Source organism: Marmota monax, unplaced genomic scaffold, assembly GCF_021218885.2.
Source record: "Marmota monax isolate L192 unplaced genomic scaffold, Marmota_monax_Labrador192_F-V1.1 WCK01_AAM20220418_F8-fsc00030, whole genome shotgun sequence".
NCBI lineage: Eukaryota > Metazoa > Chordata > Mammalia > Rodentia > Sciuridae > Marmota > Marmota monax.
This window is the reverse complement of record NW_026691988.1, coordinates 5,952,795-5,960,887: the sequence shown is the minus strand read 5'-3', so window position 1 is coordinate 5,960,887 and position 8,093 is coordinate 5,952,795.

Here is an 8,093-nt window from a genome sequence, read left to right as displayed (position 1 = left end):
TATTTCCTCTGTCCCTCATATTCCTGTGAATTTCTAAATATATAATAGAAAATTTGTTTCTTTATGTGAATCACATCTTTGTGAATCAACACATCCTGGGTTCGGAAGGGTTAATTTCACTGAACAGTAAAGTTGATATTGATAGGAACCTTCAAGTGTTGTCTCTTCCAGTCACTAGTTGATTAATTGGCTGATTCATGCGGTTCTAGTGTTAGGGAACAGACAGATGTGAATGGTGGGAACACGAGGTTAAGAGGAATGTTTTATAAATGAGCCCACTGTGCTGACCTCCACATGCTTTCTTTTCCAATAAGCAATTTACCTGCAATCTTGCCTGACCTAAATGGACAGGATATGTCACATTCCTCAGCAAAGTGCCTGTTAAATGCAGAAGAAATGCAGGCCCCAAATAATGTTGATAAGAGGAAACCAAGTTCTCCTAAAGAGGTAGTTTTTGTGACCAGATCCTGAAACTCTGGGAGATAAGGATAATTCCTCCTAACCATAAAATCTGTAAGAAAGTATGGTTCAGAATCCATTTAGAACCAGTCAGCATGGGCCAAGGTGACCTAGAGTTGCCATGGCAGTGGGTGCTTGGAAGTCTAATGTCATCTTGCTGTCAGTCAAAAGTCAAGAGTTAGACCTGGCAGAACTCTTTGGAAACTTCTCTGGGCTCCCCAACAAAACTGGAGTGCAGGAGAGGCACATTGTCTTTCTCCTCTCTGAGAGGACCCACTCTCTCCCTTGATAGTGTCCCCTTTCTCTTTTTATTCTAATTTGTTATATATGATAGCAGAATGCATTACAATTTATATTACACATATAGAGCACAATTTTTCATATCTCTGGTTGTATAAAAGTATATTCACACCATTTGTGTCTTCATACGTGTACTTTGAGTAATGATGTCCATCTCATTCCACCATCATTTCTAACCCCAAGCCCCCTCCCTTCCCCTCCCCTTCCACACCTTTGCCCTATCTAGAGTTTGTCTGTTCCTCCCATGCTCCCCGTCCCTATCCCATTATGAATCAGAGAAAAAAAAATGTCAGAGAAAACATTTAGCATTTTTTTTGGGGGGGGGGGAATTGGTTAACTTCACTTAGCATTATCTTCTCCAACTCTATCCATTTACCTGCAAATGCCATGACTTTATTCTCTTTTATTGCAGAGTATTATTCCATTGTGTATATATACCAAATTTTTTTGATCCATTCATCTACTGAAGGACACCTAGGATGGTTCCACAATTTAGCTATTTTGAATTGTGCTGCTATAAACATTGATGTAGCTGTGTATACTGTTTTTAAGTCCTTTGAGTATAGACTGAGGAGAGGGATAGCTGGGTCAAATGGTGGTTCCATTCTAAGTTTTCCAAGGCATCTCCATACTGCTTTCCAGACTGGCTGTACCAATTTGTAGTCCCACCAGCAATGTATGAGGGTACCTTTTTCCCCACATCCTCGACAACCCGTATTGTTGTTCATATTCATAATAGCTGCCATTCTGACTGGAGTGAGATGAAACACTTAGAGTAGTTTTGATTTGCATTTCTCTAATTGCTAGAGATGATGAACATTTTTTCATATATTTGTTGATTGATAGAATATCATCTTCTGAGAAATGTCTTTTCAGGTCCTTGGCCCATTTATGGATTGGGTTATTTGTTTTTTGGTGTTCAGCTTTTTGAGTTTTTTATATATTCTAGAGAGCAGTGCTCTATCTGATGTGTTGCTCTCATTCTGTAGGCTCTTTATTCACCTCATGGATTTTTTTTTTTTTTGAAATGTTGAGGTAGTTATTTTATTTTATTTTTTTTTTAATTTTTTATTGTGGGTTGTTCAAAACATTACAAATTTCTTGACATATCATATTCCACACTTTGATTCAAGTGGGTTATGAACTCCCACCTTCACCCCATATGGATTTTTTTTTCTGAGAAGAAACTTTTTAGCTTGAATCCAGCCCATTTGTTGATTCTTGATATTAATTCTTGGGCTATAGGAGTCTTAGTAAGGAAATTGGGGCCTAATCCATCATGATGGAGTTTAGGGCCTACTTTTTCTTCTATTAGATGCAGGGTTTCTGGTTTAATTCCTAGGTCCTTGATCCATGTTGAGTTGAGTTTTGTGCATGGTGAGAGTTAGGGGTTTAATTTCATTTTGTTGCATATGAATTTCCAATCTTCCCAGCAACATTTGTTGAAGAGGCTATCTTTTCTCCTAGTACATTTTTGGCACCTTTGTCAAATATAAAATAACTAATTACATGGGTTAGTCTTTCTGTACTCTATTCTGTACCATTGGCCTACCAGTCTATTTTGGTGGCAATACCATGCTGTTTTTGTTACTATTGCTCTGTAGTATTGTTGAGAGCCACAGCCGAAGGGGTCCCAGCAAACTTCCAGCTGCCAGCAAACTTCCAGCTGCCAGCTGATGATTGGCTCACAGTGGCCCCAGCAAACTTCTAGCTGCCAACTGATTGGCTCCTCTGAGGTGATGCTCATTGGGCTGTTTCCCCTGATAGCTTTTTCTGCTCTAAACTTTCTTCCTCTGTCTGACTAGCTAGAGAGACCTTCTCTTTGACTTGAATTTTTTCCTGTCTGACTAGTTTGAGAGACCTTCTCTTTTACTTGAATATTTCTACTATAACTATAATACAAGCCAACAAGATAACGCCTAACAAAACTGGAACAGAGTGAAACAAAATTGGAAAAACAAAAAATCATTATAATAGCCTCCTGAAATGTCCATCTATCCTTTCTCCCTATCTGTTCCTCAGATGTGAGCGGTTTTTCTTCCATCTCACTCATCTCCAGGGACAGGCAACTTAAAACAAAAGTGAAGCAAAACAAAAGAAGAATCTTAAAATGGCTACCCATCCTCTTGCCTTGCCCTCAAGGGCGAGCAGTTTACCTTATCACTTACCCTCAGTCGTTCCCCTTGCGGGCCACCAAATGCCGCAGTCTGGCTGGTCACAATTCACAAGCCACTTGTCAAAAGAAATGAACTTTATTTTTAGAACACACACACACCGCACCACACAGCTCTTCAGGAATTCCCTCAGAGCCCAACTGCCACCACCAGTTTCCCACAAGCCTCTCAACCTCCCCCACTCCTCCTGCTCTTGAGGCCGACTGGCTGGGTTGTGTGTGCAGAGCCAAAAAAAAGTCCCCCAATGAGCAGCTCCGTGGTCTGAAAGAGCGGGGAAACAGCCTAATGAGCATCACTGCAGAGGAGCCAATCAGTTGGCAGCTAGAAGTTTGCTGGGGCTGCTGTGAGCCAATCATCAGCTGGCAGTTGGAAGTTGGCTGGCAGCTGGAAGTTTGCTGGGGCCCCTTTGGCTGTGGCTCTCAACATCAGATTCCAGAGAGATTAACTAAAGCAATTTCTACAGACCAAAAAGAAGATGATTTGGCTCAAATCCATAACAGCTGATATCCAGAACTCCAGTTTGGCTACGCTTACATCTGCGACAGAACCAGGATGCTTTTTTCAATATCTATTTTATTATTGCCCTTTCCCACATCATGAAGTTCTATTTTGTTTTTTGAGCTCATACAGACCTAGGTTAATGTTTTGCTGATCAGTTCTATTTTTTGACTATAGAGTTTTTAAACATTGCAATGGAGATTTCACCTGTAAAAAGTTATAAGGCCTTTACTATTATGTTATGTGTTGTATGTATTATATTATGTGTGCACACTTGTGTTTTATGTTGTATGTTTGTATGTACGTATGTCCATATATTATATATAATGAGCGTTCATGAAAAAATTGATCCAAATTTTTTTTAAATTCATGTGATTTAAATGGTTTAATTTAAATTGGGTAAACAGCTGTTGAAGATTGTTTTAATATGTGAACAAAAAAGGAGGTTAACAGATCTGTTTGTTTACTTTCACCTTTCCTTTTCATTATATCTAATAATTCTGTTCAAGATAATGTAAATTGTTCAGAAAATTGTTTTCTTTTAGTGCCTTCTGGAATGTTACGTAATTTTTTCTTTAGCCATTATTGCCAGAATTCCTATCTTCATCCCAGTGCCAGTGAAGACAAAGATAAAACCAATCTACAGCTTCTGCAATAGCTATCACTGAACTGCTTGCAGAACTTGCCTGGACTATGTATCACTTGTAACTCACTTGTATGCATTGTGAACTATCTGTTGGTGCAGTGACTTGTGGTAGTGTTGGGGTATTTTTGCTGATGGTGTCATTGGTGGTGCAATTTTTCCAAAAGGAGCCGTCAATTGGCTTGGTGTGTCTTCCTCCCTTCTGCTTGTGATGGTCGTTCAGCTAAATTTTGGGGGCCAACAGAGGTGAGGCAAAGAACCTCACCCCCCCCCCCTGCTGGTATAAAGACCTATCCACAGGTGTGGCTGTATGCTGGACCAGTAGTCAATGACGGGTAAGATCCAATTGCAATGGTACCAACCTAAGACAGGAGGCTGACGCCTTGAGGTCAGCTCATCAGATGACGGCTAAGGACCATATGTAGTACTGGACAACCTAAAGCAGGCACGGTCCCTAAGCCACATGCTTGTTGTTTAAACAGAGAGGGGGAGATGTTGAGAGCCACAACCGAAGGGGCCCCAGCAAACTTCCAGCTGCCAGCCAACTTCCAACTGCCAGCTGATGATTGGCTCACAGCAGCCCCAGCAAACTTCTAGCTGCCAACTGATTGGCTCCTCTGCAGTGATGCTCATTGGGCTGTTTCCCCGCTCTTTCAGACCACGGAGCTGCTCATTGGGGGACTTGTTTTTGGCTCTGCACACACGACCCAGCCAGTCGGCCTCAAGAGCAGGAGGAGTGGGGGAGGTTGAGAGGCTTGTGGGAAACTGGTGGTGGCAGTTGGGCTCTGAGGGAATTCCTGAAGAGCTGTGTGGTGCGGTGTGTGTGTGTTCTAAAAATAAAGTTCATTTCTTTTGACAAGTGGCTCGTGAATTGTGCCCAGCCACACTGCGGCAAATATAGTTTAAGTTCTGGTATAGTGATGCTACCTGCTTCACTCTTCTTGCTAAGGATTGCTTTAGCTATTCTGGGTCTCTTATTTTTCCAGATGAATTTCATGAGTGCTTTTTTTATTTCTATGAGAAATGCCATTGGGATTTTGATTGGAATTGCATTAAATTTGTATAGTGCTTTTGGTAGTATTGTCATTTTGATAATATTAATTCTGCCTATCAAGAGCAAGGTAGATTTTTTTCATCTTCTAAGGTTTTCTTTGATTTCTTTCTTTTGCATTCTGTAGTTTTCATTGTATATCTCTTTCACCTTTTTGTTAAATTGATTCCTAAGTTTTTTTTTTTTTTAGGTTATTGTAAATGGGGTAGTTTTTCTCATTTCTCTTTCAGAGGATTTGTCACTGATATACAGAAATGCCTTTGATTTATGGGTATTGATTTTATATTCTGCTACTTTGCTGAATTTATTTACTAGTTCTAGCAGCTTTCTATGGAACTTTTTGGATCTTCTAGGTATAGGATCATATTGTTGGCAAACAGTGCTAATTTGAGTTCTTCTTTTCCTATTTGTATCCCTTTAATTTCTTACATCTATCTAATTGCTCTAGCCAGCCTTTCAAGAACTATGTTAAGTAGAAGTGGTAAAAGAGGGCATCCCTATGTTTTTCTAGTTCTAGAGGAAATACCTTCAATTTTTCTCCATTTAGAATGATGTTGGCCTGGGGCTTACTGTAGATAGCCTTTATGATGTTGAGATATGTTCCTGTTATCCCTAATTTTTCTAGTGTTTTGAACATGAAGTGGTGATATATTGTGTCAAATGATTTTTCTGCATCTATCGAGATGATTATATGATTCTTATCTTTAAGTCTATTGATGTGATGAATTACATTTATTGATTTCTGTATGTTAAACTAACTTTGCATCCCTGGGATGAATCCTACTTGATCATGGTGCACTATCTTTTTGACATGTTTTTGTATTCAATTTGCCAGAATTTTATTGAGAATTTTTGCTTCTATGTTCATTAGAGATATTGGTCTGAAGTTTTCTTTCTTTCTTTTCTTTTTTCTTTCTTTCTTTTTTTTTTTTTTTTTTTGATTAGTCTTTGCCTGGTTTTGGAATCAGGGTGATACTGGCTTCATAGGATGAGTTTGGAAGCGCTGCCTCTTTTTCTATTTCCTGAAATAAATTGAAGAGTATTGGTATTAGTTCTTCTTTAAAGGTGTTGTAGAAGTCAGCTGTGTATCCTTCTGGTCCTGGGCTTTTCTTGGTTGGTAGGCTTCTAATGGTGTCTTCCATTTCATTGCTTGATATTATTGGTCTGTTTAAATTGTGTATGTCATTCTGATTCAATTTGGGCAAATCATATGACTTTAGAGAATTTTCAATGCCTTTGGCATTTTTATTTTATTGGAGTATAAGTTTTCAAAATAATTTTTAATTAACTTCTGCATTTATGTAGTGTCTGTTGTGATATTATCTTTTTCACATATGTTAGTAATTTGAGTTTTCTCTCTCCTTCTCTTCATTAGAGTAACTAAGGGTCTGTCAATTTTATTTATTTTTTCAAAGAACCAACTTTTTGTTTTGTCAATTTTTTCAATTGCTTCTTTTGTTTTGATTTCATATCTAATTTTAATTATTTCCTGTCTTTTACTGCTTTGGGTGATGATTTGTTCTTCTTTTTCTAGGGTTTTCAGATGGAATGTTGGGTCATTTATTTGTTGACTTTTTCTTCCTTTAAGGAATGAACTCCATGCAATGAACTTTCCTCTTAGTACTGCCTTCATAGTGTCCCAGAGATTTTGGTATGTTGTGTCAGTGTTCTCATTTACCTCTAAGATTTTTTTATCTCCTACTTGATGTCTTTTGCAACCCATTGTTCATTCAGCAGCATATTATTTAATCTTCAAAAATAATTTAATTTTTTTTTAAATTTTGTCATTGATTTCTAATTTCATTCCATTATGATATGATAAAATGCAGGATAGTTTCTCTACTTTTTTGTATTTGCTAAGAGTTGCTTTGTGGCATACTCTATAGTCTGTTTTAGAGAAGGATCCATGTGCTGCTGAGAAGAAAGTGTATTTGCTTGTTGAAGGATGAAATCTTTTATATATGTCAGTTAAGTCTAAGTTTTTGATTGTGTTATTGAGTTCTATAGTTTCTTTGCTCAGCTTTTGTTTGGAAGATCTTTTCAGTGGTGAGAGAGGTGTGTTAACGTCACCCAAAATTATTGTGCTGTGGTCAATTTGACTCTTGAATTTGAGAAGAATTTGGTTGATAAACATAGATGCTCCATTGTTCGGGGCATACATATTTATAATTGTTATTGGTATATGGTTCCCTTGAGCAGTGTGAAATGTCCTTCTTTATTGCTTTTGGTTAGCTTTATCTTGAAGTCTACTTTATTTGATACGAGGATAGAAGCCCTTGCTTGCTTCCATAGTCCATGTGACAGAGATGATTTTTCCTAACCTTTCACCTTCAGTCTGTGTATGTTTTTCCTAACAGATGAGTCTCCTGGAGGCAGCATATTGTTGGCTCCTTTTTTGAAGGCTGGTCTCTCTGTTAGTCTCTAAACTATTGTGCCCTCTCCCTCTCCTTTAATAGTTTCCAATTGAAGGACCTCACTGGGGCTCCTGTGGGCAGTGCCCTGGTCACACTGCACACCCAACCCACTGAGATTTGTTTTGTGTTGGGCAGTTACTGTGCCACTGGGGATAAGGGGGAGTTGGAAACCAGGTACCTGGCCAGCTAGAGTTCCAATCTGGGAGCTGCCCCCACCAAAGATGGCAAGGAAGGTGACCCAAGATGGAGGCAGGCTGTTTCAAGCACTGGGGTGTCCTGTGTCGGGGGAGCTGTGCGATGGTGCTGTGCGATGTGTTCAGAGATGAGCTCTGTGGCATGCAGTGTTGCATCTTTTGGCTGTCTTCAGAGCCTATAGGACATCCCTAGGTGCAGGCAGACTACCACAGAGTCACAAGAGGGAGGCAACCTGGGGAGCCCCAGGTTGGTAGATGGAGTTCCACAGGCAAGTGGCAGCTGGACTTTCTGTGGGTGGATAGCAGCTGAGAGTCCTGTATGGGAGTAGAAAGTTATCTGGAAGTTCTGCGCATGTGCTG